The following is an 11,467-nucleotide window of genomic DNA, read 5'->3' on the forward strand; positions in this document are numbered from 1 at the left end:
CGCGGAAGTCCGGCTCAGTCCTTAGCAGAACTGCCCAGCACGTGGGCTGCGCCGCATCCATCGCCGCTCTGCTCATCAGCATTAGCGAACCCTCCCCGCCGTGAAGATCAGCATCCTCCAGGCCCGGACGTGACCACGATTTCTTTAATTCACACATATATCAATTAATTTTTATCATCATCTCATTATGTAGACATGACTGTCCTGGAACTTGCTATGTAGATCAGGCTGGCCTGGAACTCACAGAGATCCACCTGCCTCTGCCTTTTGAGTGATAGACTCCAAGGGAGATACCGCTACCTCTCGGCTATTATTAGTACTTTAGATTTATTGTTTATTTTTACTTTATGTGTATGAGTGTTTGACTCCCTGTGTCTGTGTGCACCACATGCATGCAATGCCCACAGACAGAGTCAGTAAGGGGAGCCTTCAACCCTGGAGTTACAGATGGCCGTGAGCCGGCGTCTGGGTCCTGTGTAAGAGCAGCCTGTGCCCTTAACCGCTGAGCCATCTCTCCAGCCCTTCCCGGTGACTTTCTGAATCGTTTTCCACCGTTTTATTTACTTACTTATTTATTTTTCACGTGTAGTTACTGTGTGTGATTGAGTGCAAACACGTGTGTGTCGTGTCGCTGCGCCCGTGGTCAGAGGACAGCTTGCAAAAGTCGATTCTTTCCTTTAACCAGTGGATTCCTGGGGTTGAGCGCACGCTTTGTCAGTCAGGCTCGGTGGCAAGCCGTTACACACTGAGCCGCCTTGCTAGACCTCCACCTTATTCTTTGGAGCTGTGTGGCTGAGTTAGACTGCTAGCAAGCTCCAGGGATCCTTCTGTCCTCCACCCTGTCAGGACTGTGGTCTTTTACATGCACGCTGGGAGCCAAATTCGGGTCCTCGGTCCAGAGCCCTTCACCTACAGAGCCACGGCCTCAGCCTCTCATTTATTTTATTTTGAAACACCACTCACCCTCTGTAGCCCAGGATGGCCTCAAACATATCACTCTCCTGCCTCTGTCTTCAGAGCGCTGTGATTTCAGGCTTGTGCCACCATGCCGGGCTGTGTGTGTGCTTCTAAGGATCGGAAGGGAGCTTGGGCCTGTGGCTCACTCACTGCCCCCTCCTGTGGTTCTACACCTGGCAATGGAATTGTCGCTGGGAACCTTTGGGGAGGAAAAGTCACAACTATCATTCCAAAGGTAGTTTTGGTGGCCCATGCGGGTTAAAATCCATTTGACTGCAATCTCGCTAGCGTAAGGGAGAAGAGGATCAGAGCTCAGCTTAAGGTAGGACGTTCTCAGCAGTGCAGGGGTGGTGCTTAACCCTCCGCGTGGGAGTTATAAATAGGCTAAGGCTGCTGGGTGTGGTGCTGCTTGCCTCAATCCCAGCACTGTGGAGGTGGAGGCAGGAGGATTGTGAAGCTGAGGCTGGCTGGGCTTACACAGTGAGTCTCAGGCCAGCCTGCGTTGTAGGAAGCCTTACCCTGTCAAACCAGTCAGGGCTGTGGATATGGCTCACTGCATGTTCCATAGTTCCAAGCTCTAGAGAGGGTGAGGCGGATGGTGTCTGTAGATGGAACTTTCCCCGCTCCAGGCCTCTTCCCCAGCCCACAGTCCTCTTCTCTGTGGAGAAAAGCGTGTGAACTTAGCGTAAGTAACAAATGAGTGAGACACTTTCTACCACGGTGGGCTGTGTGGGCTCTGGAGACAGTGGTCAGATACGTGGACACTGATCTGCAGAAACATCGAGAAATTCAAAAAGCTGATAAGGGGCAAAGTGAAGTGGTGGGGGAATGAGGAGGGAGCCAGCGAGGAGACATCTGGGCTGGGAGGGAAAAGTGCTGAGGTGGAAAGAGGAAAAGACACAGAAGGCTGCATGTGGCTCATTTGGAAGAGTTCCTGCTCCTCAGACACAAAACCCTGGCTTCCATCCCCAACACGGAAGAAACAGGCCCCGGCGGCGCCCACCTGTGATCTCCGATCTCAGCAGATCTGAGACAGGAGCATCACATCAAGTTTGAGGCCAGCCTAATACAGAAGACCCTGCCCCTCAAAGAGAAAGAAGAACAGGAAACAGGGAAATGGTACCTGCTGTGGGATGTTCTGTATGACAAATGTGTTGCTGATTGGTCAATAAAACACTGATTGGCCATTGGCCAGGCAGGAAGTATAGGCAGGACAAGGAGGAGAATAAAGCTGGGAAGTGGAAGGCTGAGTCAGAGACACTGCCAGCCACCACGATGACAAACAGCATGTGAAGATGCTGGTAAGCCACGAGCCACGTGGCAAGGTATAGATTTATGGAAATGGATTAATTTAAGTTGTAAGAACAGTTAGCAAGAAGCCTGCCATGGCCATACAGTTTGTAAGCAATATAAGTCTCTGTGTTTACTTGGTCAGGTCTGAGGCTGTGGGACTGGCAGGTGATAGAGATTTGTCCTGACTGTGGGCCAGGCAGGAAAACTCAAGCTACAGGTACCATTACCTGTTTGTCTTTGGCCTCCCTGTCTAACAGGAGACCACTGCAGAGGACAGACACCAACTCATTCAGGGTGGCCAGTGGCCACAATTGTGTCAACCTATATGCTTAAGTGGCCTTTACTTATTTATTGCCACTTCCAGAGCTTGAACCTAAAACCCACACATGCTAGTCAAGTGCTCTGCCTCTGAGCTATGTCCCCAAGCAGTTAGGTAGGTCTTTATAACTAAAATTTTTTTAATTATTATTATCATTATTTTGGTTTTTTTGAGACAGGGTTTCTCTGTGCAGCCCTGGCTGTCCTGAAACTCACTCTGTAGACCTGGATGGTCTGATTTATTTATGTGTCTGTGTGTATGTTCACATGTGTGTGTGTGTGCCTACAGAAGCCGGAAAGGAAGTCAGACAGACCATCTGGAGCTGCAGTCATGGGCAGTCAGGTGCTGGGAGCAAAGCCTTAGCTGGTTTGTTTGTTTGTTTGTTTTGTTTTTTTGTTTTTTTGAGACAGGGTTTCTCTGTGTAGTTTTGGTGCCTGTCCTGGATCTCGCTCTGTGGACCAGGCTGGCCTCGAACTCAGAGATCCGCCTGGCTCTGCCTCCCAAGTGCTGGGATTAAAGGCGTGCGCCACTACCACCCTGCCAAACCCTTGTTCTCTGCAAGCACAGCAGGTGCTCTTAACTGCTGAGGGTCTCTCCAGGCCCTACCCATTCCTTTGACCAGAAACCAGGAATTGGAGCAGATTAGAAAGAATTAAAAGAAAGAAAAATATAAAAGTAATCTATAAATAGACACAGTTAGGGGTTGTAGTCACTCAAAAAAGTTGGGGTTTTTTTTGTTTTTGTTTTTTTTTAAACACTTTTATTTGGGGGCCAGCACACCCCGTGGTTCTAGTGTGGAGACCAGAAGACGATGGTTGGTTCTCTCCTTTCACTGTGTAGTTGTTGGGAATCGAACTTGGGTCTTCAGCCTTGTCAGCAAGCACCCTTACCCACTGAGCCGTCTTGGTGGCCCTGAATTGGCCTTCTTTCGATGGCTCAAAAAAGCCCGGTTACCTCCACCTTCCTGCCTTTGTGTTAGCCAGTGGTTATCCTTTCTTCTTCCTCTACAACCGTTTTCTCCCCCCCCCCCCCTCCTCTTCTTTTCTCTTTTGAGACAGGGTCTCCAGTAACACAGACTGGCCTTGAACTTCCTGTTCAGGGAGTGATCTTCCTGCCTGCCCCTCCAACCAGGGAGGGTTGACATAACAGAGTGTCATCTGGTTGGAGCATGTTGTAAAGTGAAGAGATAAAAACAGCACTTCCCTGTAGCTAGAGTTTTCCTGCCTGGCCCACGTTAATTTTACTTTGTTAACCTTAACAAAGTAAAATTACATATAATTTGGGAATTTGGGCATAGCTTCTCTTACTACCTCCTGCTGGATGGGGGCGCTGTATCTTATGGGGACACAAAGAAAATTTTAGAATTATGGAGTAGTCCATGAGAGTGTATTGTCTAAGCCAGATGCCTTCAAACCATTCTGGATGTTGGATCATCTGGGCCATGGTGTCATCGGAGACCTTGCAGGCAGTCTTGGCTGGTCAAACCTGATGTATCTTAATCTGGAACAAATCCATAGCCTTTGGCTTTCTGTGGAAACAAAAGCAGAGTCTCCTTTCCAAAGCAACACATCCTTACATCCAAATTTTGAAGTCAAGGTATCTTTAAAATATACATATTGGTTTAACTCAACATCTTTTACGATCAAATGTTTTTCTGCAGTTAAAAATCCCAAAGACGGGGCTGGAGAGATGGCTCAGTGGTTAAGAGCATCAGCAGTTCTTCCAGAGGTCCTGAGTTCAATTCCCTGCAACCACAAGGTGGCTCACAACCATCTGTAATAGGATCTGATGCCCTCTTCTGGCGTGCAGGTGTATATGCAAATAGAGCACCATATAAATTAAATAAATAATTTAAAAAAAAAAAAAAAATCCCAAAGACAACACAATCCAGATTCTCTGTGTAATATTCATCTTTACGTGGCTTATTTTTTATATTAATTTTACTGTCTCTTTAAAGACTTTATTTTTTTAAAACTATGTATTTGTTTATATAACTGTATATATCACCTTTTTTGTCTCTTTCAAGCCTATGTATATTTTACACACATTGTAAACTATTACATCTGAATCTGTCTTATTGTGAATCTATTGCTTTAAACTACAGCATTTGTTAAGACTGAAACTGTGCTATGGCTGCTGGCTCCGCCCACCTCAGCTTCCCAACATGGTGGTGGTACGTTTTCCGCCAGCTCTGGGAGCTATCGTGGGTCTATGCTTTTATCCAAGCAGCGTGTAGCCCAGAAACCTCTTTTTTTGTTTTGTACTAGCAAAGGCTAAATCCACCACACAGCTTAATGTGTCACTTGCAGAGGCCTCATTCCCACCATACAGCAGGTTGAGCACGCATGCTAGGAACCTACCAGTAGCTCAAACCGGCAGCTGCCGCTCATTTGAGAGAGACAATTAGGAAGTTGTTTTTAGCTCTGTTTTAGAATCTTTTCTCAGGTTTTAGGTGGAAACTCTTGCCAACACGTTGGACGCCATTTGTAGCCAGAGTTTTCCTGCCTGGCCCACGGTCAGGGCAAATCTCTCTCACCTGTCAGTCCCACAGCCACTCAGACCCAACCAAGTAAACACAGAGACTTATATTGCTTACAAACTGTATGGCCATGGCAGGCTTCTTGCTAACTGTTCTTACAGCTTAAATTAATCTATTTCCATAAATCTATACCTTGCCACGTGGCTCGTGGCTTACCAGCATCTTCACATGCTGTTTGTCATCGTGGCGGCTGGCAGTGTCTCTGACTCAGCCTTCCACTTCCCAGCTTTATTCTCCTCCTTGTCCTGCCTATACTTCCTGCCTGATCACTGGCCAATCAGTGTTTTATTTATTGACCAATCAGAGCAACACATTTGTCATACAGAACATCCCACAGCACTTCCCCATAGTGATGGGCATGCAGTAACTCTCCAGGTCCTAGGAGCTCAGCATCGTAAAGTTCTCAAAGATCACCCTAGGGTACCCAGGTCCCAGGTGTCTACCAAGCCATCCCTAGGGATCAGGGAGATATTAGCCAATACACTTCTGGGTGAGCCAAGCCTTGTTGCATTACTGCCTTACCTTCAGTATTTCCATAAGTGCTTGGTGAAGGATCTTGTAACTTGTACTGACTGTGATGAGGACCACCCCACCCAGTGTGAGGGGCACCCAAGCTGGCGTTTGCAGCTCTTTAAGAAGCCCCTTTTTTTGTACAAACAATGTATTAGGAAGATGTTACTATGAAACACAATTGATGTTTGCTTTCTGTTTAATTTTATTCATTCCCCTATTGTTTTAGGATGCTGTGGATGCCACCCATGACTTTGTATTGGGAAAATAAAAGAGAATTACTGCTTTTCTTTTCCTTTTTCTTTTAGATGTACGTGTCTGCTGGGGCTGGAGAGATGGCTTGGTAGTTAATGGCACTGGTTGCTCTTCTGGAGGATCCATTCCCAGCATCCACACAACTGCCAAAATCTTAGCTCTAACTCCAGTTCCAGAGATCTGATGCCCTCTTCTGGACACAGTGGGCACTGCATGCTCATGGTGAACATACACACATACAGGTAAAACCCATAAAATAAATCTAAAATAATTTTTAAAAGAATGTATGAGTATATGTGTGTGGGTCTGTGCATTTGGGGGCAGGTGTCCTCAGAGGTGGGGAGGCCCAGAGTTTAAAGAAAGAAAAAGAAACGTTGTCTTTCTTAGTTACCAGAGTTCTTCAGTCTTCAGACATCCCAGTACCACAGACTCAGTTGGAAGCACTCCTTCATGTCCCGAGGTTCAGTGAAACATTTCAGGTCTGAAACAATAAATTACTCAATGACATAGTACATTTTTGCTGCCTGTCCTGGATCTGGCTCTGTAGACCAGGCTAGTCTCAAACTCACAGAGATCGACCTGGCTCTGTCTCCCTCCCCCCCAGTGCTGGGACTAAAGGCGTGCACCACCACTGCCCGGCTGTCACACTTTTTAAAGCAATTAGATGGGGCTGGAGAGATGGCTCAGCAGTTAACAGCATTTGCTGCTCTCACAGGGGACCTGAGTTCAGTTCCCAGTACTCACATCTGGTAGCTCACAACTGCCTGTAACCCAGCTCCAGGAGACACCCTCTTCTGGCCTACAAGGGCACCCATGTGCACATGGTCTAAACACACACACAAAAAAATTTAAAATGATGAAAATAGCTGGGCTTGGTAGTACACACCTTTAATCCCTGCACTCAGGAGAGAGAGACAAGTGGATTTCTGTGAATTCAAGGCCAGCCTGGTGTACATAGTGTGTTCTGGGCCAGCCAGAGTTGCATAGTGAGACTCTGAAAACAAAACAAAACAAACAAAACAAAGAAAAAAAATCTTAAAATACAAGTGTAAATGCTAACTACAATTATCCCCTCATGGTCCATTCTCTTCCTTTCTTCTTCTTCTCTCCTCTTCCCTCTTCCTCGTCTCTTGCTCTCTCTTTCTCTTAATATTTAATTAAAATGTAAGTACATAGTTTCCCTCTCTGCCCATGTATCTTCTCCTCCTACTCTCTCCCAAATCCATGGGGCTTCTCTTATTTCACCATTGCTGTTATATGTCCCTATAAATGAATAAACCTATAAATCCAACCCGCCCAGGCCCCGCAGTGTGGCTGCAGGCATATGTAACCAGAGCTGACCGTTTGCTATTGAGAACCAATCAGGGACCATCCCTGGGGAAGGCTAATTCTCTCTGCAGTTGTTGATTGGCTGTGGCTCTTCATAGGGGCCTATGAGATTTCCTATCTACTTCAGGATGTCATCTGGTGTTGGAATTATTCAGACTTTGTTTAGGCAGCCATGCTGTTGAGATATCATGGTGTCACTTCTCTGTCACAGCTAGAAGACACAATGTCACAGCAGATGTCCGGGTCCTCTGGCTATCACAGTCTTTCTGCTTCCACTTCCAGGACGCTGCGTGAGCCTCATGTGCAGGAGTTGTGTTGAGATTGTATCTATGGTGCCTGGGCACCCTGTAATCATCTGACTAGTAGTGGCTTTCTGTCTGTCTCTGTCTTTTCCTCTTTTCCTTTTTTCTTTCTTTCCTTTCCATTTTTTTTAAACAGGGTCTCACAATATAACTCTGACTGGCCTGAAACTCACAGAAATCTGCCTGCCTCTGCCTCCTGTGCTGGGATAAAAGGCATGCGCCACCATGCCTATTTTTTCTGCCTTTCCCCCTTTCTTTGTGTAATTAGGTAGGCTGCAAACTGGAATCCTCTTGCCTCCAGCTCCTGAGTTCTGGGCTTGTAGCCACATGCTACCCTGCCTGACTCCAGTTATTATTATTTAAGTATTTTGAAAAATATTTATTTATTTATTTATTTATTTATTTATTTATTTATTTATTTATGTACACATGTGCACATGCTATTGCATGCATGTGGTGGTCAGAAGACAGTTTTTAGGATTCTATTCTCTCCTTGTGCCATGTGGGTTCTGGGGGTCAAACTCAGCTCATCAGCTGTGACAGCGAGTGCCTTTACCCACTGAGGCCTCTCACCAGCCCTGCCTGGTGATTCTTAGATGTTACCCAGAAGTGTTAATTCTGTGGGGTTGGACCCTTTCATTCCACTGTTCACGTGTAGCCTTCCTGGCTTGACGTGAAGAGATGAATACAAAGACACGTGTTAAAAGGGCTGGGGGTGGAGTCCAGTTTGCAGAGTGCCTTCCCAGCGTCTCTGAAGCTTCAATTCCTAAGAGTGCAGAAACCCAAAGTGTGGTCATGCCTGTAATCTGAACATTCAGATGGTAGAGGCAGGAGGATCAGAAGGCCTGGGTCATTCTCAACTACATAGCCAGTTCAAAGTCAGCATGGGTGATGCGAGACCTTAATCCTCCTAGAATAAAAGAATCAAAGAAAACAATGTCACAGCTGGGCATGGCGGTGAACGTCTGGGATCACAGCGCTTAGGAAGAAGGAAAATTGCTAAGGGTTTGGCTAGCCTGGGCTACATGTCTCAAAGACAGACAGGCAGACAGGACACACACACACTCACACCACACTGGAGATGAGAGGAATCACACAGTGCCTAGCGAGCGGAAATTAGCCATCCTGGCTATGACTGTGAGGGTGGATGCTGTGATATCCAGTTATGAGCAACCCACTCTTGTAGCAGGAATCTTAAAAGTTCTTATTAATAAAATCAAACCTGAGGCCAGTTATTGGGGTAAATGCTGGAAGGTCAGAGTACCAGAACAAGCCACAGCTATCTCACCTTGCCAGTTCCTCAGCTGGTCCTGTTTCCTCAGACTGGAAGCCTCTGAGTCCTCATCCAGAATGAATCTCAGCTGAACAGTATTGCTCCAAAGCCTGAAGCTTAACCAGCTAAAAGCTTGACCAGGCTAAATGCTTAACCAGCCAAATGCTTAACCAGCCAAATGCTTAACCAGGCAAATGTTCCTAGTTTCTGGCCTGCCACCACTCCCTGGGATTAAAGGCTGCTTTCTGGGATTAAAGGCGTGAGTCACCATGCCTGGCTGTTTCCAATGCGGCCTTGAACTCACAGAGATCCAGAGAAATTTCTGTCTCTGGAATGCTAGAATTAAAGGCGTGTGCTAACATTTTCTAGCCTAAGTATCTTGTGGCTTTTCTGTTCTCTGACCCCAGATAAGTTTATTAAGGTACACAATATTTTGGGGAACACAATACCACCACACACCCTAAGCCCTTTATCAGCAGTCACCCCAACACACTGTGTCATGGGCTAAAAGGGCCTGCATGCACCTCAGGTTCTGGGGTACTAGCAGCTCATTTTTCGAACCAGTGACTAGTGTTGGGTGCTGCTGGTGCAGCCCGCATTGGCGTGGGCAGGTGTGACCACCACTCAGCACTCCTCTGCATTCCTGCCTGGCCAAAGCCCCAGCACACAGCAAAATGAAAGGCAGTGTGCTGATGGTGTGGCTCAAGAGCCTTTTCTCTGGCCTTGCCCCTGGTATGGCTGGAAGTGGAGATCATGATGGACAGGCAGGTCTTGGAGGGTCCCTTGGGGATGGTGGGGTTGTCCCCAGGATGGATCATTTTGCACCGTCACCAGAGTTCACAGTCTGAAATCCCCAGGCCAACATTTTCTTTTATCCTTCCACGCTGCAGATGAAAATTTGAGTCTGCCACATGCTTTATCAGCAGTCACTCCAACACAGGCAACCCTCTACCACTGAGCCGCACCCCCAGCCCCTCACTGGGAGATTCTAGGCAGGGGTCCTACTACTGAGCCACACCCCAGCCCCTCACTGGGGGATTCTAGGCAGGGGCTCTACCACTGAGCCACACCCCAGCCCCTCACTGGGGGATTCTAGGCAGGGGCTCTACCACTGAGCCACACCCCAGCCCCTCACTGGGGGATTCTAGGCAGGGGCTCTACCACTGAGCCACACCCCAGCCCCTCACTGGGGGATTCTAGGCAGGGGCTCTACCACTGAGCCACACCCCAGCCCCTCACTGGGGGATTCTAGGCAGGGATTCTACCACTGAGCCACACCCCAGCCCCTCAACTGGAGGATTCTAGGCAGGGGCTCTACCACTGAGCCACACCCCAGCCCCTCACTGGGGGATTCTAGGCAGGGGCTCTACCACTGAACCACACCCCAGCCCCTCACTGGGAGATTCTAGGCAGGGGCTCTACCACTGAGCCACACCCCAGCCCCTCACTGGGGGATTCTAGGCAGGGGCTCTACCACTGAGCCACACCCCAGCCCCTCACTGGGAGATTCTAAGCAGGGACTTTACCACTGAGTCATACCCCAGCCCCTCACTGGGGGATTCTAGGCAGGTACTCAACCAATGAACTCTACCACAATCATCTACTCACTTTTTGGGGTGTGTGTAGGGAAAAAGTTGTCACAATTTTCATGTACCCCATGCTAGCTTCAAGATCTCTGTATAGTAGAGGCCAACGACAAGCTCCCAATCCTCCTGTTTCCATAACTCAAGTGCTGAGATTACAGGTGTGCACTGCTATGCCTGACCCCTCCATCACTTAAAAACATTTCATTGTTTATTTTATCTTCTGTGTCTGTGTGCATGCATAATGTATGTGCAAGTGCCTGATGAGGCCAGAAGAGGGCACCAGATCTCCTGGAACTAGAGTTTTAGGAGGTTGTAAGCCGCCCAGTGTGAATGCTGGAAACCTAACCCAGGTCCTCTGTGAGAGCAAGTGCTTTTAATCTCTTCTGCCTCATCCATCATTTAAAAGAAAAAGATTTATTTGTATTTGTGTGTGTATGTGGGGGGGATACCACCAGGTGTGCATGTACCCATGATCACCAGAAGCAGATATCACATCCCCTAGAGCTACAGTTACAGGTAATTGTGAGCCATCTGATGTGGGTTCTGGGAACCAAACTTGTGTCCTCTGGAAAAGCATCAGGTGCTCTTACCCAGGGAGCTATCTCTCCATCACTTTAATATTCTCATCCATACTTTTTGGGAGGGCAGTTGAGACAGGGTTTCTCTGTGTTGCTCTGGCTGTCCTGGAACCCACTGTGTAGACCAGGGTGGTCACACACTCACAGAGATCCACCTCCCCCTGCCTCCCCAGTGCTGAGATTAAAGGCGTGCACCACCACCACCCAGCCTCATCCATACTTTTTGCCTCTAAGGTTTAGGCACAAAAGAGACAAAACCCACTTGGGTGGGAGGCACATTTCTCTAAGTTAAATAAAAACTCACACAGCATGAAGGGATGGGCCACAAGAGAATGGATTTTCATCCGTTTCGGAGTGCTGTGATGCCAGGCTGCACTTGAGCGTGCATCCCGCCAGCAGCCTGGAAAACATCACTCACTCCCGGGACAGTAGCACCTAGGAGTCAAAACATCTTTCTAAAGTGGCATCGTGGAGCAGGCTGAAGGAGGCCACTGTCATAAACCACAGCCAGCACACATGACTACAG

General features: G+C 47.8%; 1 long non-coding RNA gene across 1 annotated transcript; it reads left to right on the forward strand.

The window, feature by feature from the left end:
- The first annotated feature begins 1,396 nt into the window (after positions 1–1,396).
- On the forward strand, positions 1,397–6,313 carry LOC131902398 (uncharacterized). The gene is made up of 3 exons (XR_009377080.1): positions 1,397–1,642; positions 5,927–6,115; positions 6,261–6,313. It is a non-coding gene; the product is annotated as an uncharacterized LOC131902398 (long non-coding RNA).
- The last annotated feature ends 5,154 nt before the right edge of the window (positions 6,314–11,467 follow it).

The sequence above is a fragment of the Peromyscus eremicus genome, chromosome 1, assembly GCF_949786415.1.
Source record: "Peromyscus eremicus chromosome 1, PerEre_H2_v1, whole genome shotgun sequence".
In the NCBI taxonomy this organism is placed as follows: Eukaryota; Metazoa; Chordata; class Mammalia; order Rodentia; family Cricetidae; genus Peromyscus; species Peromyscus eremicus.